Source organism: Podarcis raffonei, chromosome 13 (genome assembly GCF_027172205.1).
Source record: "Podarcis raffonei isolate rPodRaf1 chromosome 13, rPodRaf1.pri, whole genome shotgun sequence".
In the NCBI taxonomy this organism is placed as follows: Eukaryota; Metazoa; Chordata; class Lepidosauria; order Squamata; family Lacertidae; genus Podarcis; species Podarcis raffonei.
This window is the reverse complement of record NC_070614.1, coordinates 16,799,570-16,823,275: the sequence shown is the minus strand read 5'-3', so window position 1 is coordinate 16,823,275 and position 23,706 is coordinate 16,799,570. Positions and strand designations below refer to the sequence as shown.

The 23,706-nt window shown below is 44.2% G+C and overlaps 2 pseudogenes; both read right to left on the bottom strand.

The window, feature by feature from the left end:
* Positions 1 to 547: 547 nt before the first annotated feature.
* On the bottom strand, positions 548 to 6,948 carry LOC128400750 (vomeronasal type-2 receptor 26-like; annotated as a pseudogene).
* Positions 6,949 to 15,685: 8,737 nt separating this feature from the next.
* LOC128400298 (vomeronasal type-2 receptor 26-like) lies at positions 15,686 to 21,319 on the bottom strand (annotated as a pseudogene).
* Between the last annotated feature and the right edge of the window lie 2,387 nt (positions 21,320 to 23,706).

Sequence of the window (23,706 nt, the reverse complement as noted above, 5' to 3'; positions counted from 1 at the left end):
GACTTTTCTCAAAGTCCACCATGATATTTTCATGAGGTAAAATGTGTGCTGAACATTTGCAGAAGAGGGCGACCAGGAAAATGATGGGTGGGAAACCAAGCCTTATGAGCAACGGTTGAGGGAGCTGGGTATGTTTAGCCTGGAAAAAGGAGACTGAGAGGAGATATGATACCCATCTTCAAATATCTCAAGGGCTGTCACATGGAAGATGCAGCAAGCTTTTCTCCTGCTACAGAGAGTAGGACCCAAACCAATGGATTCAAGTTACAAGAAAGGATGGAGGTGGAGTTTCTGGGCATCTCCACACTTTCTTCTGTGCAATTGGTGGTTTTTTGTGTCCACAAGAGTTCCTCAGTTTTCCAATTGTGCCCTTGGGCTCCCAAAGGTGGGGACCACATCTCAGGGTGGGGTAGAACCATCTGATTTTTTTTTTAATGCACATAGCAAGTTCAATAAACAAATAAAATGAAATTATATCAAGGAGTCAGCAGCAAAATCATTATCCATGTTCTGGGGTAACAGAAAAGAGTGACAACAGGGTACTTTGCTATTTCTTCTTTATTAACTGCTGTTTGTCATTCAGATCAGGCCTCAATATGATAATGTAGCATTTGGGGAAAAAGATGGAACCCAGTAAACCAGCACTGGAGACCAAGATGGAGAAGATCTCCACAGCCACCATGTGTTTTCCCTTGGAGCTCAGGTAGACTGGAACAAAGGAGATCCAAACACTACAAAACAACAACATGCTGAAGGTGATGAATTTGGCCTCATTAAAGCTGTCAGGCAGTTTCCTGGCTAAAAATGCTACAACAAAACTGACAATGGCCAGGAGGCCCATGTAGCCCAGGACACAGTAAAACATGGCAGCTGACCCTTCATTACATTCCAGAATAATTTCTCCCGTCACAGAGTGCTTGTCAAAATGGGGAAATGGGGGAGAGGTTTCCAGCCACACAGTGCAAATACCAGCTTGGATAATAGTACAAGTCAACACAATGGCGCTTGCCAGTCTTTTCCCCACCCATTTCCTCATTCTGGATCCTGGTTTGGTGGCCATGAATGCCAGAACAACGGTAATGGTTTTGGCCAACACACAAGAAACAGTCACTGTGAAAACAAGTCCAAAAGCCATTTGTCGGACAAGGCAGGTCACTCTGTCTGGTCGGCTGAGGAAGATGAGGGGACAGAGAAAACAGAGAAGGAGAGACAGGAGGAGAACGTAGGTGAGGTCCCGATTATTGGCCCTGACAATTGGTGTGTCCTGATGCTTCATAAAGATGGCGAGGGACAATATGGTGAGGAAAGAGGAGAATACGGAGCCAAAAGCTAAGCTCATCCCAAGCGGTTCTTCCAAAGTCAAGAAGCTGATGGACTTTGGAATGCATTGTGTTCGGTTCCTGTTTGGATAGTAATCTTCTGAGCATCCGACACAGTCATTCATGTCTGAAAAGAAGAAAGGATTCCCTTCAAGGGTGCAACTTGAGAGTAGGTATGCATCCTCCTGGCAGTATGGGACTTACCAGTTGGATGTGGAAGAGACAATCCTTTTCAGACACAGGAGTGACTAGCATGGGGAGAAAGGGCTTTGGACGCCCCTCCCACAGACAATGATCTCACAGTCGCTTGCCGGGACAGTAAGGAGGTGGGTCTGGACAGCAGGAGTCCTGTCCTCTGCAGGTGCACTGCTGTAACTCATCTCCATCACCACCCAGGTAATCCAGTGATAGAAAACCTCTGGCCAGGGGGCCATTTTAGCAAGTTACACCTACCGGCCCTGTATCTGATGTCATCTCTAATGTTAGGTGTAGGGCAGGTAACAGTGTGCTTTCTAAACCCCAACCATCATCTGATCATTCGGGCTTGCAAAGCACCTCTTTGAAAATGCTGGGCCTCGTTGCTGGGCCATCAGCTGGTTGCAATGAAGAGCTCCAAGTCTGTGAACTTCAATCACCATGGAAGTCAGAACTCCATCATTAGCAGCAACTGTGACACCTTTCACTCTGCCACAGACCCTTCACAGGAATTCTAATATGGCACATATCTGAAAGCTACCTAATGTCTCCTACCTTTCTGGTATGAAATCTTGCCTTCTGAACACGGAGCACAGTCATAGCAGCAGAATTTCTCCCCTTCCTTCTTTTTTCTCCTAGTACCAGAAGGGCAATTTTTGTTGCATTGAGAGAGGGGTGGCACCTGTGAATTTTAATTAACCATAAGAAAATATTTAGCACAGGGGGAATAATGGACATTTGGAGAATCTGAACTCCATTTTCTGGGCTGCAAGGGATCAAGTGGATGGGAGAAATGGCCTGCTGAATATTAAGAGAATTTTGAAAGCAATGAGCTGTCAACAGCCATTAATGGCATCGAATGAGACAGAAGATGTTTTTGTGGCTCTGAAAGTGAAGTAATGGCCATTTTGATGTGTTTTTTAAAAAATAAAAATCAAAAGGAGGGAGGGAGGGATGGAGGGAGGGAGGGAGGCAGGGAGTCCAACTGTAGAGTAATATTATTATTTGGAAAAATACATTTCTTATAAAACTCAAAAGGATTTAAAGTAGAGTTGAAAAGGTGTTTTGACATTCTAAGTGATTTAAATAAGCAGCTACCACATACACTGTCAGGTTCCTTCAGTTTTTCCACCTGAAAAAACACAGATGTTGGGGACTGAAAACCCCAGACTAAATACACTGGGCCAAGAGACAATTGTCACACAAGTTAAGGTAAAGGGACCCCTGACCGTTAGGTCCAGTCACGGATGACTCTGGGGTAGCGGCGCTCATCTCGCTTTATTGGCAGAGGGAGCCGGCGTACAACTTCTGGGTCATGTGGCCAGCATGACTAAGCCGCTTCTGGCAAACCAGAGCAGCGCATGGAAACGCTGTTTACCTTCCCGCTGGAGTGGTACCTATTTTTCTACTTGCACTTTGACATTCTTTTGAACTGCTAGGTTGGCAGGAGCAGAGACCGAGCAATGGGAGCTCACCCTGTCACTGGGATTCGAACCGCCAACCTTCTGATCGGCCAGCCCTAGGCTCTGTGGTTTAGACCACAGCGCCACGCACATTCCACAACTTAAGCAGCCTCAAAAACAAGGATAGTGCTGGACTCTGCCAGACTTCTGCTACTATATCTTGAGAATTACTAGCCTCCAAACAAGCATTCTCTGCAGAATTCTGCCTCGTCTGTCTCCAGGGTCAGCTCCCTTTTCTTTCTCCCCAAAGAAGTTGGTTGGAGGTTAGGCTTAGGTCACACTCTGCTGGCCTAGAAATCTTTAAAGAATGTGCTAGACAGGGGAGTGGAAGACCAGGGTTCAAATGAAACTCATTGGGTGACCTTGGGCCAGTCACTGCTGCTCTCAGTCTACACTACCTTACAGGGCTGTTGGTTGTTAGGATAAGATGGGAAGTAAGCAAAGGAAAGGTGGAATAAAAATGCAATAAACAAACAAGTGTATAATAATGAACTATGTCCTGGCCTGCTTCAAGGCATCAGAGCCTGAAAACATTCATAGAGGTTTTCATAAACAACAAGTGAGAAAAAATACAGGATCCATGTCTCAGGTAGGCTTCCAAGATGCAAGCATCACATTTAGGACACACTGGAGTTGCAATTTCCTGAAATCATGCCCCACCTGGTCAAAACTCCTGTGCCACACCATTTTGTCTTCATTGATGGAAAACTCTTTTCCTGGGGGAGCATCCAAATTCATCCATCCAACCTTCATTCTGATGAAGGAGTTATTTGGGAAAGTGACCAAGTTGGTAATATCGAACCCAGCTTCTAATTCCCTCTTCTCACTAAAAGACACTTCTTCTCCCGCACTGTTGTTAAATGAGACACTCCTAAGAAATGGGTGGAGCTGCATCGAGATGGCAGGAAGAGGACAATTGTTTAAAACTCAAACGTATCTTATGTTCAGCATCACCTTTTAATGTGCCATTGCCTCTTCCAAGGCAGTAGACAAGATTTCATATAATCACAAAATAATAACAATAGCAATAATAACAGTAAATTTTGATCTCTCTTTCCTCTGTAGATTCCTCCGTATAGGACTAAGGCACACTGTATATGTATTTCAAAACTTAAACAGGACTTGCAAAATCATCATGCAAACATCCATGAAGTTCAATGCAGAAAGGGTATAAATGAAAGAACAGGAAAATGGGGAGAGGGTAAGACTAAGGGAGCAAAAAAGATGTTCCTGTTAAGACTCTAGTTGAGATACAAATTGCCATTGACAATATCACACCTAGCTGTTTTGAAGAGCTGAAGCTCAGGTGAGTGGGTTGTATCCGGTTTTCTCAGAAATGATCAGAAATGATAAATATTACTATAAAAAGATGGTTTGTTGTCCAAAATGAATGTCACTGTGTATTTCTGATGATACCATTGTAAATATGTTGCCAAAAAAATTGGCAAGATTAAAGTGGCAGCATTCATAGTAATTGCAACTCAATAGAACACAGCCCAAAAATCTGATGCTGGACACTTTGTACCACTCACTCTGGAATATAGCTATAACAAAGATAATCACAAATAATTTGAGATTTTGACAAGGACTAGACACGTTTCATATGATTTGGCATATACAGCAGAACCAACGTTTTCAAAACAACCCCCTCGCCCAAAACCTGGCAAATCTGGAACTATGCTTGGTGACCTGATACAATTGGACTTAATTTGGACTTTAAAGTCTTTATTTAACTCACGTGCAACTACACATCCTACCTGCCTATTTTTCAGTTTGGGTATTCTTCTTTCAATTTTTGTCTGTTATTAAAATTGCATTATCTTTGCTTTATCAACAATATAAAATGAAATAATTATTAAAAGATATACCCCCCAAAAAGAGCCATTACCTGCCAAGGCTGCAATTTCTGAAGCTGCGGTCTCCATCTTCTCACAATTCCTCTGTCTTTTGCCCTGGATCTGTACATGGCATCATGTAGGGCATGTGCCACAACATAGACAGCATTGTAGATGCTGTAGCTGTGGCCAGTCATGCTCATCCTCAAAGCCAGACGAGGGAAGGCTGTCCAGCTTCTCCAGTCCAGTGCAGGGTTCACTGAACTCAGTACTGGATTTTGAAAAGAAACAATAGAATGTCTGGAGCCAGAACTGCTGAAGAAAACCATCTTCACCTGCCATGAAAGGATTGAGGGAGTCAAGAAGGGTCTTGAATCCTTGCACCTCATTTGAGTGTACTGTGAAGCAGATGGAGCCATGAAATGGTTGCATACTCTGGCTCATTTGAAAGGCCAGTGCTGAGAAATCCAGTTGAGCAGTCATAATCCATACCTTCTCCATAGATGTCACGTTTTCTGCACCCCCTGCCGCTAGCCATAGTTGCAAAAAACCCATGGACTTGGCTTCTCCATAGACAATGACAGCATTGGCTTTGCTTTCCGCAATAGCAAGATAGGCTTGGAGCCACTGGGAGATCCTGTCATAATACTCTTCAAAATATGTGCCTTTTGAAATTCTCTCTGAAAAGGCCAAGCAAATGCCTCTCTGGAAAAGCAGAGTTTGCAGGATTTCCATAAATTTCTCTCCACTCTCACTATCCGCAGCGAGCAACCCAACCCACGTCCATCCAAACTGCAGAAGTAATTCAACAATCCCTGTGTACTGATGGGCTTCATTGGGCACCATCCGGTAGAAGGGAGTGGATTGGCTTTGAGCAGCATCCTCTGGCGCAAAGGAGCCATAAGTGAGCTAGAAGGAAACGGATACTTAATTCCCATTAATGCAGTAGAAACATTGATTATGTGTGGATAGCAATGATGAAACCATTGTGCTTTGGACGCACTGTCTTAGTAAGCCCGTCAGGGAATGGGCAGATGAGGAGGAGTGGTACCCCAATAACATTCCAGAGAGAAGGAAGGGGGGAGAGTATGATATGGTGGTTTGAGATGGGTCACACCCGAGAAGGAAAAATGACCTGGGAAACAATAGGTGATGAAAAACAGGAGCAAGGTAGCAGTCAGATGCATTAGAAACAATACAGTAGCAAAGTGACATTCTCTCTCAAGAGAGTTTGTCAGAGCCCCCTCCTTCCACAAGGATCAGACATGCTCTGCAGAACCCAAAAGAGAATTGTCCTGAGCAGCCACCATAGGCAGCAGGAGGCGTCTGGTTTCTAGGCAGAAATTGTCAGGGGTTGGAGTGATACTCTGAGCAACATTAGCTCAAGGGTGAGAGCATACTTTCGTGTCTTCCTGTGAATTAAAATGAATCCATTGAAAAGCTCTCTCTGATTTCACTAGGTAGATAACCAGTGAGCTGTTGACGGCACCCCTGACAGCCCCAAATTGTCCAGGTCAAATTAATTAAGGTAATGTACAAGGGACTGATGAGCAGCCTCCGTAATTCATCCTGGTTGGAGTCTACCTGAGGCCGGCAGACCAAGCTGTTCGCATACATAGACTAGGTGTGTATAAGTGTATCTGCAAAATGTTCCATTCATACCCTCTGAAGAACATGCACACGTTGGGAAATGGATGAAGACGGATGAAAGCTTTTATTGAAAACAATCTGAAATTTTCAAGAGGGCTATTATGGAATGGAAAACTTTTCTCAACAGGACAGAGGAAAGAAGAATGAGGGGAAATCACCATGTTTGACTCTTACCTGGGGAATCTTGTAGACACCTAAGATGGCTGCCATGTGGAGGGAAACCTCAAAGTCAAGTCCCCCAATGACGGCCATCAGATATTTCTGTTTGTCGCACTGGTAGTTGGGTACAAATCTATAGTGTGTAGAGAGTAGCTCCAAAGTGGCCCAGTAGGTCATCCTTTCACTGAAGTAACTATCAAAGATGTGGAATCCTAATGTGACATTAGGTAATAGATTGGAATTCTTGTTGATTTCCTTGACAGCAAACACCAAGGCCAGAATTTGCTGATAGTATTTTGGTACAACACTGCAATGAGAGTTGGACATCAAAGCGTTTTGTTGTGTACCATTTTTTGTGAATCTGTTTAAGGAAACTTAGGTTCCCTGCCTTTCTGTGCTAGGGAGCAACAAGGCAGCTTACAGGCAGATTTAATTAAACCAATAAAGAATTTGGTTTAAACACAGACACGAAAACTGCATCACACTGTTCACTCAAGTGAAGCTTGAATTCCACTAAGATGACGAGATCCTAGTAAGCCAGGTGTCCTTCAACTTATATTTGTGAAGTTGGTACTTCCTGCCTAAGTGCAGCACCTTACATTTGTCCCTATTCAAATTCATTTGTTAACCCAGTTCTCCAATCTGTTAAAGAAATCTTGAACCCTGAGGCAATGCCTACTCGCCTTCTAGGTCATATTTGTCATCCTGTATTAAAAGCTCCAATTCATCTTGCTTGTTTCCCATACCCTGTGCCTTTCAGTAGAGACAACTGAAACTAGGAGTCATTCCCTCCAGCTGCTTCCTTCTTGTAGGTTGTTGCCCTTTTGCAGGTTTCTGGAGCCCCACCTCAGTTTCTCATACATCAATGAAGCTATTGCCCCCAATACCAGGCAACCTTCTGTTGCCTGTAACGTTTTGACAATTGCTCTGTGTACTTTTTCTTTGAAGATTCTGTAAAACCCAATGGTAGAGCATCTGCTTAGCACACAGGTGGGGCTGGGGCAGACCCCTTTCTGAAATCCTGGAGAACCACTGCTACTCTGTGTAGACAGGTCTGAGCTAAGTAGACCAATGGTTCCTACTGGCCATTCACCCATTTCCTGTTGACATCAGAATGCTGGGCTCCCTAGACTATGACACCCATGTGACTGGTCGTGGGCATGGCTCCTCCACTCCGTTAAGCACTGCTCTGGAAAATGAGGTGGGGGATCTTGGGGGTGAGAGAGAAACACACCACCCAGAATACAGTCTCCTATCTCACTGGCAGACTGCTCTTTCTTTGCTTCAAAGCTGGATCCTAGATAATCCACCTCGTTCCTATAAGCTTGACTAGAAAATTCAGGTGGTGGGGAGGGTTAAGTCTAAGACTGATCCTATATACGGGGAGGGGGATATTTTGCATCCATCCCTATTAGTAATAAATCCCCATAGAGAAAATAAATAGGATGTATTTATGAGCCCACATGGTGACTTAGGAATTAATATGACATGGAAACTGAAAATTTGAAATACTTACAATGGATTAAGAATCTGATGGATGGATGGCCATTGTTTGAAGGTTTCATGGTCAACAGAGGACAGGATGTGAGAAGCAAGGGCACCAATGATAAGGTCACCTGGCCGATAGTACTTGTGTGGGATATGGAGGTGACTGATGCTCCGATTGACATTTGACAGATTCGCCATTTGAGGCAGCGAGAAGATTAACAGCATCAACACTGCCATACTAGGAACAATACTTTTCCCTAGACAGAGATGGCCCTGCTTACACCTAATCAGCATTGCCATTAGAAACAGCCTCAGTACAGCAGCTTGCCTTCAATGGCACTCTCCGAATGCACCAGCTAAATTCCCAAGACCTAGGATCCAACTCCAGCGGAAAGCTCACTAAACTTAGTATTTGCTGGGGATGGCAGAGAGGATTTAATTCTTTTTAGACTGGATTCCTGGAAGTCTATGGAGGTCTAATCAGAAGCAGATTATTACCATGTAAGTGATAATAACAGGGGAGAGAGTAATGATCCCTTTGCCTCAGCTGGTCCATTGGAAGAAGCAGAGACAATGATCCACATAGAATAATCCCTCAGCAGCCTCCTTCAAGTGTTTTCAAGGCATTGTAATGAGGGGGAGCAGGAATAAGCCTGTTGCCTCTTCCCCTCTATTGCACCCCTGCCGCGAGTTTCATCACCTACTGTGTTCTCAGAAGAGAGCATCTGCAGCTTGCTCTACTTACTTTACTTTCTTACACAATCCAGAACCCTAAAAGTTGTCAATCACTCAAGAGAAACTACACAGGTAAAGAAAGCTCCTTGTGGGGAATCAACAAGGACCTCTGACCTGCAGCATTTAGGCCAACCAAGCCTCTCCATTGGGCTCAACAAAACATGAGGTAGGGAATTTGTTTCCTGGCTCTTCTTCAAGTACTGCTTCATACACACAGAGAGCTGCATGTACAATTCTGAGTTCAGAATAGGTATATGTGGCATCTGTCACTCTCTCTGGGAAGAGGGGTATTTCCCTCCTTTTCATTTTCTCCTCATAGCATAGGGATATTATCTCCTGATGCCACAGATATGCCAAAGGGTTCTGTCCTGGGCCTGCTCTTCTCATACCAGACCAATCTCATTTCTTTTCTTTTTTATGGCATTACAAATTTGGTGGATCAGGAGAATGCTGCGGTCATAGTCTATTTTGAGTTCAGTCAGGCTTTTGGCAAAGTACCCCATTCTATTTTCATGAGGTAAAATGTGTGCTGAACATGTGCAGAGGAGGGCAACCAGAAAGATGATGGGTGGGAAACCAAGCCTTATGAGCAACGGTTGAGGGAGCTGGGTATGTTTAGCCTGGAAAAAGGAGACTGAGAGGAGATATGATACCAATCTTCAAATACCTCAAGGGCTGTCACATGGAAGATGCAGCAAGCTTGTCTCTTGCTACAGAGAGTAGGACCCCAACGAATGGATTCATGTTACAAGAAAGGATGGAGGTGGAGTTTCTGGGCATCTCCACACTTTCTTCTGTGAAATTGGTGGTTTTTTGTGTCCACAAGAGTTCTTTGGTTTTCCAGTTGTGCCCTTGGGCTCCCAAAGGTGGGGACCACATCTCGGGGTGGGGGAGAACCATCTGATTTTTTTTTATGCACATAGCAAGTTCAATAAACAAATAAAATGAAATTATATGAAGGAGTCGGCAGCAAATTCATTACCCATGTTCTGCGGTAACAGAAAAGAGTGACAACAGGGTACTTTGCTATTTCTTCTTTATTAACTGCTGTTTGTCATTCAGATCAGGCCTCAATATGATAATGTAGCATTTGGGGGAAAAGATGGAACCCAGTAAACCAGCACTGGAGACCAAGATGGAGAAGATCTCCACAGCCACCATGTGTTTTCCCTTGGAACTCAGGTAGACTGGAACAAAGGAGATCCAAACACTACAAAACAACAACATGCTGAAGGTGATGAATTTGGCCTCATTAAAGCTGTCAGGCAGTTTCCTGGCTAAAAATGCTACAACAAAACTGACAATGGCCAGGAAGCCCATGTAGCCCAGGACACAGTAAAACATGGCAGCTGACCCTTCATTACATTCCAGAATAATTTCTCCCGTCACAGAGTGCTTGTCAAAATGGGGAAATGGGGGAGAGGTTCCCAGCCACACACTGCAAATACCAGCTTGGATAATAGTACATGTCAACACAATGGCGCTTGCCAGTCTTTTCCCCACCCATTTCCTCATTCTGGATCCTGGTTTGGTGGCCATGAATGCCAGAACAACGGTGATGGTTTTGGCCAACACACAAGAAACAGTCACTGTGAAAACCACACCAAAGGCCATTTGTCGGACAAGGCAGGTCACTCTGTCTGATCGGCTGAGGAAGATGAGAGGACAGAGAAAACAGAGAAGGAGAGACAGGAGGAGAACGTAGGTAAGGTCCCGATTATTGGCCCTGACAATCGGTGTGTCCTGATGCTTCATAAAGATGGTGAGGGACAATATGGTGAGCAAAGAGGAGAATACGGAGCCAAAAGCTAAGCTCATCCCAAGCGGTTCTTCCAAAGTCAAGAAGCTGATGGACTTTGGAATGCATTGTGTTCGGTTCCTGTTTGGATAGTAATCTTCTGAGCATCCGACACAGTCATTCATGTCTGAAAAGAAGAAAGGATTCCCTTTAAGGGTGCAACTTGAGAGTAGGTATGCATCCTGGCAGTATGGGACTTATTAGTTGGATGTGGAAGAGACGATCCTTTTCAGACACAGGAGTGACTAGCATGGAGAGAAAGGGCTTTGAACCCCCCTCCCCCAGACAATGATCTCAGTCGCTTGCCGGGACAGTAAGGAGGTGGGTCTGGACAGCAGGAGGCCTGTCCTCTGCAGGTGCACTGCTGTAACTCATCTCCATCACCACCCAGGTAATCCAGTGATAGAAAACCTCTGGCCCATGGGGCCATTTTTGCAAGTTACACCTACCGGCCCTGTATCTGATGTCATCTCTGATGTTAGGTGTAGGGCAGGTAACAGTGTGCTTTGTAAACCCCAACCATCATCTGATCATTCGGGCTTGCAAAGCACCTCTCTGAAAAAGCCAGGCCTCGTTGCTGGGCCATCAGCTGGTTGCAATGAAGAGCTCCAAGTTTGTGAACTTCAATTACTATGGAAATCAGAACTACATCAATAGCAGCAACTGTGACACTTTTCACATTGACACAGACCCTAATGTCTCCTACCTTTCTGGTATGAAATCTTGCCTTCTGAACACAGAGCACAGTCATAGCAGCAGAATTTCTCCCCTTCCTTCTTTTTTCTCCTAGTACCAGAAGGGCAATTTTTGTTGCATTGAGAGAGGGGTGGCACCTGTGAATTTTAATTAACCATTAGGAAATATTTAGCACAGGGGAAATAATGGACAACACCAAGGCCAGAATTTGCTGATAGTATTTTGGTACAACGCTGCAATGAGAGTTGGACATCAAAACGTTTTGCTGTGTACCATTTTTTGTCAATCTGTTTAAGGAAACTTAGGTTCCCTGCCTTTCTGTGCTAGGGAGCAACAAGGCAGCTTACAGGCAGATTTAATTAAAGCAATAAAGAATTTGGTTTAAATACACACACAGCAAAAACTGCATCACACCTTTGACTCAAGTGAAGCTTGAGTTCCACTAAGATTGCTAGATCCTAGTAAGCCATGTATCCTTCAGCTTATATTTGTGAGGTAGGTACTTCCTACCTAAGTGCAGAATCTTACATTTGTCCCTATTGAAATTTATTTTGTTAACTCAATTCTCCAAAATGTTAAAGTAATCTTGAATCCCGATGCAATAGTGCAATTGGTCGGACCTTACAGTCTTGGCAGAGTCTAAGTTCCAACAGATATTGGGGAAGTTGAGGTCTCCTATGACCACTATATCTCTTCTTTTGGAATGCTTCATAATCTACTCTAGGAAGGCATCATCCAAGTCTTCAGTCTGGCTTGGAGGTCACTGTTATTTCTCTCTCCTACAATGTTAACCATATACTTTCAATCTGTTTTCCATGCTCCAGGTCATGGATTTATTCACAAGTGTACACATCCTTTACATATAATGCTCCTCCTCCCATCCTGTTTGGTCTACACCTTCAAAACAGATTGCCCCTCAAGTCCTACATTTCAGTCATGAGTCTCATCCCACCAGTTTTCAGTAATGCCTACTAACCTACTAGGTCATATTTGCCATCCTGTATTAAAAGCTCCCATTCATCTTGCTTGTTTCCCATACTCTGTGCCTTTGTGTAGAGAAAAATGAAACTAGAAGTCATTCCCTCCAGCTGCTTCCTCCTTGTAGTTTGTTGCTCTCTTGCAGGTTTCTGGAGCCTCACCTCAGTATCCCATGCATCAATGAAGCTATTGTCCCCGATACCAAGCAACCTTCTGTTGCCTGTTATGTCTTGACAATTACTCTGTGTACTTTTGGGTGGGACGCAGGTGGCGCTGTGGGTTAAATCACAGAGCCTAGGACTTGCCAATCAGATGATAGGCGGTAAAGATTCTGAAAAAACCAATGGTAGAGCATCTGGTTACGATACAGGTGGGGCTGGGGCAGACGCCTGTCTGAAATCCTGGAGAGTCACTGCTACTCTGTGTAGACAGGCCTGAGCTAGGTAGCCCAATACTGGCCATTCATCCATTTCCTGTTGACATCAGAATGCTGGGCTCTCTAGATTATGACACCCCTGTGACTGGTCGTGGCCATGGCTCCTCCTCTCCGTTAAGCACTGCTCAGGAAAATGGGGTGGGGGAGCTTGGGGGTGAGAGAGAAACACACCACCAAGAACATCCTGTCATATCTGACTGGAAGACTGCTCTTTCTATGCTTCAAAGCTGGATCCTAGATAATACACCTTCTTCCTACAAACCTGACTAGAAATTTATTGTCTGTCTTGATCATGTTAGATGTTAAAATTCAGGTGGTGGAGAGGGTTAAGTCTAAGACTGATGCTATGTTCTGTGGGAGGAGGGGATATTTTGCACCCCTCCCTATAAGTAATAAATCCCCATAGCGAAAATAAATATGAAGCATTTCTAAGCCCACATGGTAACTTAGGAATTAATATCACATGGGAATTGAAAAATTTAAATACTTACAATAGATTAAGAATCTGATGGATGGATGGCCATTGTATGAAGGTTTCATAGTCAACAGAGGACACGATGTGAGAAGCAAGTGCACCAATCATAAGGTCACCTGGCTGATAGTACTTGTGTGGGATATGGAGGTGACTGATGCTCCGATTGACATTTGACAGATTCACCATTTGAGGCAGCGAGAAGATTAACAGCATCAACCCTGCCATACTAGGAACAATACATTTTCATAGACAGAGATTTCCCTGTTTACAGCTAATCAGCATTGGCATTAGAAACAGCCTCAGTACAGCAGCTTGCCTTAAATGGCACTCTCCGAATGCACCAGCTAAATTCCCAAGACCTAGGATCCAACTCCAGGGGAAAGCTCACTAAACGAGTCAGCAGCACCTTAGCATTTGCTGGGGATGGCAGAGAGGATTTAATTCTTTTTAGACTGAATTCCTGAAAGTCTATGGAGGTCTAATCAGAAGCAGATTATTACCATGTAATTGATAATAACAGGGGAGAGAATAATGATCCCTTTGCCTCAGCTGGTCCATTGGAAGAAGCAGAGACAATGATCCACACAGAATAATCCCTCAGCAGCCTCCTTCAAGTGTTTTCAAGGCATTGTAATGAGGGGGGAGCAGGAATAAGCCTGTTGCCCCTTCTCCACCATTGCATCCCTGCTGCCAGTTTCATCACCTACTGTGTTCTCAGAAGAGAGCCTCTGCAGTTTTCTCTACTTACTTTACTTTCTTACACAATCCAGAACCCTAATAGTTGTAAATCACTCAAGAGAGTCTGCGCAGGTAGAGAAAGCTCCTTGCGGGGAATCAACAAGGACCTCTGACCTGCAGCACTTAGGCCAACCAAGTCTCTCCATTGGGCTGATGGTCCAAACCACATTCATATGTCCATCAGCTGATGTTACGTGAGGCCAGGCATGGGGCAGGTAAACCCAAGGGGACAAGATGAATTCTAGCCACTGGTAGAATTAGACTGGAAAGGAACAATTGTGAGCAGACACTGAGTGACTTCAAGGCATGGCTGTGATGATAGACATACGGTCCGTTGGGCCTTGTCGTCAGGCCTTTTTAGGGCCCCTATATATTCACCTAAATAAACAGAGAATTATAGAATTGAAAGGAGCCCCCAAAGGTAATCAAGCTTGACCTCCTGCAATGCAGGGATCACAACTAAAGCATCCGTGACAGGCTGGGTGGGTGACATGGGGAGGACGCAGCAGGAAGGGCACATGCCCATTCCATCCTCCTGACGCCCTGCCAGCCCCACGCTGCTTTGAGGGGCTGGGATGTGGGATCGCACTTGAAAGGAGAAGAGGGCTGGCATGGGTGGTGTGAGGAGCAAAACGTGCCCTGGAAAAAACTGTGCCCAGGGCAATGACTACCCTTGTGATTTCACCTAAACCCTCTTTTCTCACATGCTGCTTTGTGAAGAGGAAAGTGCATTCAAGAGCAGAGTTTGAGACACAAAAGGGATTGTGAGCTCAGCCCTGACTCTCGGATTCCAAGGATGCAGCACTAGACTTCAGAACACAGGCCTGTAAGGGAGGCAAAATTTTAAAAAAAACTTGTGATAGGGAATTTCTGTCCTGGCTCTTCTGCAGGTACTCCTTCATACACACAGAGAGCTGCATGTACAATTCTGAGCTCAGAATATGTATATGTGAAATCTCTCACTCTTTCTGGGAAGATGGGTATTTTCCTCCTTTTCATTTTCTCCTCATAGCATAGGGATACTATCTCTTGATGCCATAGATGTGCCAAAGGGTTCTGTCCTGAGCCTGTTGTTGTCATACCAGACCAATCTCATTCTTTTTCTTTTTTATGGCATTACAAGTGTGGTGGATCAGGAGAATGCTGTGGTCATAGTCTATTTAGAGTTTGGTCAGACTTTTCTCAAAGTCCACCATGATATTTTCATGAGGTAAAATGTGTGCTGAACATGTGCAGAAGAGGGCGACCAGGAAAATGATGGGTGGGAAACCAAGCCTTATGAGCAACGGTTGAGGGAGCTGGGTATGTTTAGCCTGGAAAAAGGAGACTGAGAGGAGATATGATACCCATCTTCAAATATCTCAAGGGCTGTCACATGGAAGATGCAGCAAGCTTTTCTCCTGCTACAGAGAGTAGGACCCAAACCAATGGATTCAAGTTACAAGAAAGGATGGAGGTGGAGTTTCTGGGCATCTCCACACTTTCTTCTGTGAAATTGGTGGTTTTTTGTGTCCACAAGAGTTCCTCAGTTTTCCAATTGTGCCCTTGGGCTCCCAAAGGTGGGGACCACATCTCAGGGTGGGGTAGAACCATCTGATTTTTTTTTAATGCACATAGCAAGTTCAATAAACAAATAAAATGAAATTATATCAAGGAGTCAGCAGCAAAATCATTATCCATGTTCTGGGGAAACAGAAAAGAGTGACAACAGGGTACTTTGCTATTTCTTCTTTATTAACTGCTGTTTGTCATTCAGATCAGGCCTCAATATGATAATGTAGCATTTGGGGAAAAAGATGGAACCCAGTAAACCAGCACTGGAGACCAAGATCGAGAAGATCTCCACAGCCACCATGTGTTTTCCCTTGGAGCTCAGGTAGACCGGAACAAAGGAGATCCAAACACTACAAAATAACAACATGCTGAAGGTGATGAATTTGGCCTCATTAAAGCTGTCAGGCAGTTTCCTGGCTAAAAATGCTACAACAAAACTGACAATGGCCAGGAGGCCCATGTAGCCCAAGACACAGTAAAACATGGCAGCTGACCCTTCATTACATTCCAGAATAATTTCTCCCGTCACAGAGTGCTTGTCAAAATGGGGAAATGGGGGAGAGGTTCCCAGCCACACAGTGCAAATACCAGCTTGGATAATAGTACAAGTCAACACAATGGCGCTTGCCAGTCTTTTCCCCACCCATTTCCTCATTCTGGATCCTGGTTTGGTGGCCATGAATGCCAGAACAACGGTGATGGTTTTGGCCAACACACAAGAAACAGTCACTGTGAAAACCACACCAAAAGCCATTTGTCGGACAAGGCAGGTCACTCTGTCTGGTCGGCTGAGGAAGATGAGGGGACAGAGAAAACAGAGGAGGAGAGAGATGAGGAGAACGTAGGTGAGGTCCCGATTATTGGCCCTGACAATCGGTGTGTCCTGATGCTTCATAAAGATGGCGAGGGACAATATGGTGAGCAAAGAGCAGAATACGGAGCCAAAAGCTAAGCTCATCCCAAGCGGTTCTTCCAAAGTCAAGAAGCTGATGGACTTTGGAATGCATTGTGTCCGGTTCCTGTTTGGATAGTGATCTTCTGAGCATCCAACACAGTCATTCATGTCTGAAAAGAAGAAAGGATTCCCTTTAAGGGTGCAACTTGAGAGTAGGTTTGCATCCTCCTGGCAGTATGGGACTTACCAGTTGGATGTGGAAGAGACAATCCTTTTCAGACACAGGAGTGACTAGCATGGGGAGAAAGGGCTGTGGACCCCCCTCCCCCAGACAATGATCTCACAGTCGCTTGCCTGGACAGTAAGATGGTGGGTCTGGACAGCAGGAGGCCTGTCCTCTGCAGGTGCACCGGTGCAACTCATCTCCATCACCACCCAGGTAATCCAGTGATAGAAAACCTCTGGCCCAGGAGGCCATTTTAGCAAGTTACACCTACTGGCCCTGTATCTGATGTCATCTCTAATGTTAGGAGTAGGGCAGGTAACAGTGTGCTTTGTAAACCCCAACCATCATCTGATCATTCGGGCTTGCAAAGCACCTCTCTGAAAATGCTGGGCCTCGTTGCTGGGCCATCAGCTAGTTGCAATGAAGAGCTCCAAGTCTGTGAACTTCAATCACCATGGAAATCAGAACTACATCAATAGCAGCAACTGTGGCACCTTTCACTCTGCCACAGATCCCTCGCAGGAAATCTAATATGGCACATATCTAAAGCTACCTAATATCGCCTACCTTTCTGGTATGAAATCTTGCCTTCTGAACACGGAGCACAGTCATAGCAGCAGAATTTCTCCCCTTCCTTCTTTTTTCTCCTAGTACCAGAAGGGCAATTTTTGTTGCATTGAGAGAGGGGTAGCACCTGTGAATTTTAATTAGACATTAGGAAATGTTTAGCACAGGGGGAATAATGGACGTTTGGAGAACCTGAATTTTCTGGGCTGCAAGGGATCAAGTGGATGGGAGAAATCGCCTGCTGAATATTAAGAGAATTTTGAAAGCAACGAGCTGTCAACAGCCATTAATGGCATCTAATGAGACAGAAGATGTTTTTGTGGCTCTGAAACTGGAGTAATGGCCATTTCAATGTGTTCTTTAAAAAATATAAATCAAAAGGAGGGAGGGAGGGAGTTCACCTGAACACTAATATTATTATTATTTCGAAAATTAATTTCTTATAAAACTCAAGAGGATTTAAAGTAGAGTTGAAAGGATGTTTGACATCCTAAGTGATTTAAATAAGCAGCTACCATATATACTGTCAGGTTCCTTCTGTTTTTCCACCTGAAAAAACACAAATATTGGGGACTGAGAACCCCAGACTAAATACACTGGGCCAAGAGACAATTGTAAGACAAGTTAAGCAGCCTCAAAACCAAGGATAGTGCTGGACTCTGCCAGACTTCGGCTACTATATCTTGAGAATTACTAGCCTCCAAACCAGGCATTTTCTGCAGAATTCTGCCTCGTCTGTCTCCAGGCTCAGCTCCCTTTTCTTTCTCCCCAAAGAGGTTTGTTGGAGGTTAGGCTTAGGTCACACTCTGCTGGCCTAGAAATCTTTAAAGAATGTGCTAGACAGGGAAGTGGAAGACCAGGGTTCAAATGAAACTCATTGGGTGACCTTGGGCCAGTCACTGCTGCTCTCAGTCTACACTGCCTTACAGGGTTCTTGTTAGGATACAACAGGAAGTAAGCACACAGCCTTGAGCTCCTTGGAGGAAAGGTGGAATAAAAATGCAATAAACAAACAAGCATATAATAATGAACTATGTCCTGGACTGCTTCAAGGCATCATTGCCCCACAACATTCATAGAGGTTTTCATAAACAACAAGTGAGGAAAAATACAGGATCCATGTCTCCGCCAAGCTTCCAAGATGCAAGCATCTCATTTAGGACAAACTGGAGTTGCAATTTACTGAAATCATGCCCCACCTGGTCAAAACTCCTGTGCCACACCATTTTGTCTTCATTGATGGAAAACTCTTTTCCTGGGGGAGCATCCAAATTCATCCATCCAACCTTCATTCTGATGAAGGAGTTATTTGGGAAAGTGACCAAGTTGGTAATATCGAACCCAGCTTCTGATTCCCTGTTCTCACTAAAAGACACTTCTTCTTCCGCACTGTTGTTAAATGAGACACTCCTAAGAAATGGGTGGAGCTGCATCGAGACGGCAGGAAGAGGACAATTGTTTAAAACTCAAACTTATCTTATGTTCAGCATCACCTTTTAAAGTACCATTGCCTCTTTCAAGGCAGTAGACAAGATTTCATATAATCACAAAATAATAACAATAGCAATAATAATGGCAAATTTTGAACTATAGCAGCCCAAAAATCTAATGCTGAGCACTTTGTACTGCTCACTCTGGAATATAGCTATAACAGAGATAATCACAAATAATTTGAGATTTCAACAAGGACTAGAACATTCAGACACTTTCTATATGATTTGGTATATGCAGCACAACCAGCATTTTCAAAACAACCCCCCACAAACCTGGCAAATCTGGAACTATGCTTGGTGATCTGATAAAATTGGACTTAATTTGGACTTTAAAGTCTTTATTTAACTCACGTGCAACTACACATCCTACCTGCCTATTTTAGAGTTTGATTATTCATCTATCCATTTTTGTCTGTTGTTAAAATTGCATTATCTTTCCTTTATCAACAATATAAAATGAAATAATAATTAAAAGATATACAACAACAAAAGAACCATTACCTGCCAAGGCTGCAATTTCTGAAGCTGCGGTCTCCATCTTCTCACAATTCCTCCGTCTTTTTCACTGGATCTGTACATGGCATCATGTAGAGCATGTGCCACAACATAGACAGCATTGTAGATGCTGTAGCTGTGGCCAGTCATGCTCATCTCAAAGCCAGACGAGGGGAGGCTGTCCAGCTTCTCCAGTCCAGTGCAGGGTTCACTGAACTCAGTACTGGATTTGGAAAAGAAACAATAGAATGTCTGGAGCCAGAACTGCTGAAGAAAACCATCTTCACCTGCCATGAAAGGATTGAGGGAGTAAAGAAGGGTCTTGAATCCTTGCACCTCCTTTGAGTGCACTGTGAAGCATATGGAGCCATGAAATGGTTGCATACTCTGGCTTGTTCGAAAGGCCACTGCTGAGAAATCCAGTCGAGCAGTCATAATCCATACCTTGGCCATAGATGTAACATTTTCCGCTTCCCCTGCCGCTAGCAATATTTGCAAATAAAACATGGACTTGGCTTCTCCATAGACAACGACAGCATTGGCTTTGCTTTCCGCAATAACATGATAGGCTTGGAGCCACTGGGAATACATGTCATAATACTCTTCAAAATATGTGGCTTTTGGAGTTCGCTCTGAAAAGGCCAAGCAAATACCTCTCTGGAAAAGCAGAGTTTGCAGGATTTCCATAAATTTCTCTCCACTCTCACTATCCGCAGCGAGCAACCCAACCCACATCCATCCAAAGTGCAGAAGTAACTCAACAATCCCAGTGTACTGATGGCCTTCATTGGGTACCATCCGGTAGAAGGGAGTGGATTGGCTTTGAGCAGCATCCTCTGGGGCAAAGGAGCCATAAGTGAGCTGGAAGGAAATGGATACTTATTTCCCATTAATAAAGTAGAAACATTGATTATGTGTGGATAGCAATGACTAAACCATTGTGTTGTGGACCTGCTCTCTTAGTAAGCCCTTCATGGAAGGGGCAGATAGGAGGAGTGGTGGAGAGCAGCACCCCAATATCTTCCAGAGAGAAGGAAGGGGGGAGAGTATGGTGTGGTGGTTTGAGATGAGTCACACCCGAGAAGGAAAAAGGACCTGGGAAATAATAAGTGATGAAGAACCAGAGCAAGGTAGCAATGAACAAAGACAGGAGTCAGATTTCTTAGAAACAGTACAGCAGCCAAGTGACATTCTCTCTCAAGAGAGTTTGTCAGAGCCCCCTCCTTCCACAAGGTCAAGACACGCTCTGCAGAACCCAAAAGAGAATTGTTCTTAGCAGCCACAATAGGCAGCAGGAGACGTCTGATTTCTAGGAAGAAATTTTCAGTGCATGGTGGAGTTGCAATCTGAGCAATATTAGCTCAAGGGTGAGAGCATACTTTCCCGTCTTTCTGCCTTCCTGTGCATTAAAATGAAACCATTGAAAAGCTCTCTATGCTCCTCTCTGATTTCGCTAGGTAGATAGCCGGTGACTGTTGACGGCACCCCTGACAGCCCCATATTATCCAGGTCAAATTAATTAAGGTAATGTACAAGCGACTGATGAGCAGCCTCCATAATTCATCCTGGTTGGAGTCTACCTGAGGCCAGCAGACCAAGCTGTTCACATACATAGAGTAGGTGTGTACAACTGTATCTGCAAAATGCTCCATTCCTACCTTCTGAAGAACATGCACACGTTGGGAAATGGATGAAAGTTTTTATTGAATACAATCTGAAATTGTCAAGAGGGCTATGATGGCAAGAGGGCAAAACTTTTCTCAACAGGACAGAGGAAAGAAGAAAGGGGAAGTCACCATGTTTGACTCTTACCTGGGGAATCTTGTAGACACCTAAGATGGCTGCCATGTGGAGGGATATCTCAAAGTCAAGTCCCCCAATGACGGCCATCAGATATTTCTGTTTGTCACACTGGTAGTTGGGTACAAATCTGTAGTGTGTAGAGAGCAGCTCCAAAGTGGCCCAGTAGGTCATCCTTTCACTGAAGTAACTTTCAAAGATGTGGAATCCTAATGTGACATTAGGTAATAGATTGGAATTCTTGTTGATTTCCTTGACTGCAAAAACCAAGGCCAGAATTTGCTGATACTATTTTGGTACAACACTGCAATGATAGTTGGACATCGAAGTGTTTTGCTGTGTACCATTTTTTGTCAATCTGTTTAAGGAAACTTATGTTCCATGTCTTTCTGTGCTAGGGAGCAACAAGGCAGCTTACAGGCAGATTGAATTAAACCAATAAAGAATTTGTTTTAAATACACACACAGCAAAAACTGCATCGCGCTATTCACTCAAGTGAAGCTTGAATTCCACTAAGATGGCTATATCCAAGTAAGCCAGGTGTCCTTCAACTTATATTTGTGAAGTTGGTACTTCCTGCCTAAGTGCAGTAGCTTACATTTGTCCCTATTGAAATTCATTTGTTAACCCAGTTCTCCAATCTGTTAAAGAAATCTTGAACTCCAATGCAATGCCTACTCGCCTTCTAGGTCATATTTGCCATCCTGTATTAAAAGCTCCAATTCATCTTGCTTGTTTCCCATACTCTGTGCCCTTGTTTAGACACAACTGAAACTAGGAGTCATTCTCTCCAGCTGCGTCCTTCTTGTAGTTTGTTGCCCTTTTGCAGGTTTCTGGAGCCCCACCTCAGTTTCTCATACATCAATGAAGCTATTGCCCCCTATACCAGGCAACCTTCTGCTGCCTGTAATGTTTTGACAATTACTCTGTGTACCTTTTCTTTGAAGATTCTGTAAAACCCAAGGGTAGAGCATCTGCTTAGCACACAGGTGGGGCTGGGGCAGACTCCTGTCTGAAATCCTGGAGAGCCACTGCTACTCTGTGCAGACAGGCATGTACTAGGTAGACCAATGGTTGCTACTGGACATTCACCCATTTCCTCTTGACATCATAATGCTGGGCTCTCTAGATTATGACACCCCTGTGACTGGTTGTGGCCATGGCTCCTCCTCTCCCTTAAGCACTGCTCTGGAAAGTGGGGTGGGGGAGCTTGGGGGTGAGAGAAAAACACACCACCCAGAACATAATGTCATATCCCACTGGAAGACTGCTCTTTCTTTGCTTCCACGCTGGATCCTAGATAATCCACCTCGTTCCTACAGGCTTGACGAAAAATTTATTGTCTGTCTTGATCATTTTAGATGTTAAAATTCAGGTGGTGGGGAGGGTTAAGTCTAAGACTGATCCTATATTGGGGGGGATAATTTGCACCCCTCCCTGTAAGTAATAAATCCCCATAGCGAAAATAAATAGAAAGTATTTATGAGCTCACATGGTAACTTAGGAATTAATATGACATGGAAACTGAAAATTTGCAATACTTACAATGAATTAAGAATCTGATGGATGGATGGCCATTATATGAAGGTTTCATAGTCAACAGAGGACACAATGTGAGAAGCAAGTGCACCAATGATAAGGTCACCTGGCTGATAGTACTTGTGTGGGATATGGAGGTGACTGATGCTCCGACTGACATTTGACAGATTCGTCATTTGAGGCAGCGAGAAGATTAACAGGATCAACACTGCCATACTAGGAACAATACATTTTCCTAGACAGAGATTTCCCGGTTTACATCTACTAAGAGCCAGTGTGGTGGAGTGGTTAAGAGTGGTAGTCTCGTAATCTGGGGAACTGGGTTCGCGTCTCCGCTCCTCCACATGCAGCTGCTGGGTGACCTTGGGCTAGTCACACTTCTCTGAAGTCTCTCAGCCCCACTCACCTCACAGAGTGTTTGTTGTGCGGGAGGAAGGGAAAGGAGAATGTTAGCCGCTTTGAGACTTCATAAAGGGAGTGAAAGGTGGGATATCGAATCCAAATTCCTCATCTAATCAGCATTGGCATTAGAAACAGCCTCAGTACACCAGCTTGCCTTCAATGGCATTCTCCGAATGCACCAGCTAAATTCCCAAGACCTAGGATCCAACTCCAGCGGAAAGCTCACTAAACTTAGTATTTGCTGGGGATGGCAGAGAGGATTTAATTCTTTTTAGACTGGATTCCTGGAAGTCTATGGAGGTCTAATCAGAAGCAGATTATTACCATGTAAGTGATAATAACAGGGGAGAGAGTAATGATCCCTTTGCCTCAGCTGGTCCATTGGAAGAAGCAGAGACAATGATCCACACAGAATAATCCCTCAGTAGCCTCCTTCAAGTGTTTCCAAGGCATTGTAATGAGGGGGAGCAGGAATAAGCCTGTTGCCTCTTCCCCTCTATTTGCACCCCTGCCACGAGTTTCATCACCTACTGTGTTCTCAAAAGAGAGCATCTGCAGCTTGCTCTACTTACTTTACTTTCTTACACAATCCAGAACCCTAAAAGTTGTCAATCACTCAAGAGAAACTGCACAGGTAAAGAAAGCTCCTTGTGGGGAATCAACAAGGACCTCTGACCTGCAGCATTTAGGCCAACCAAGCCTCTCCATTGGGCTCAACAAAACATGAGGTAGGGAATTTATTTCCTGGCTCTTCTTCAAGTACTGCTTC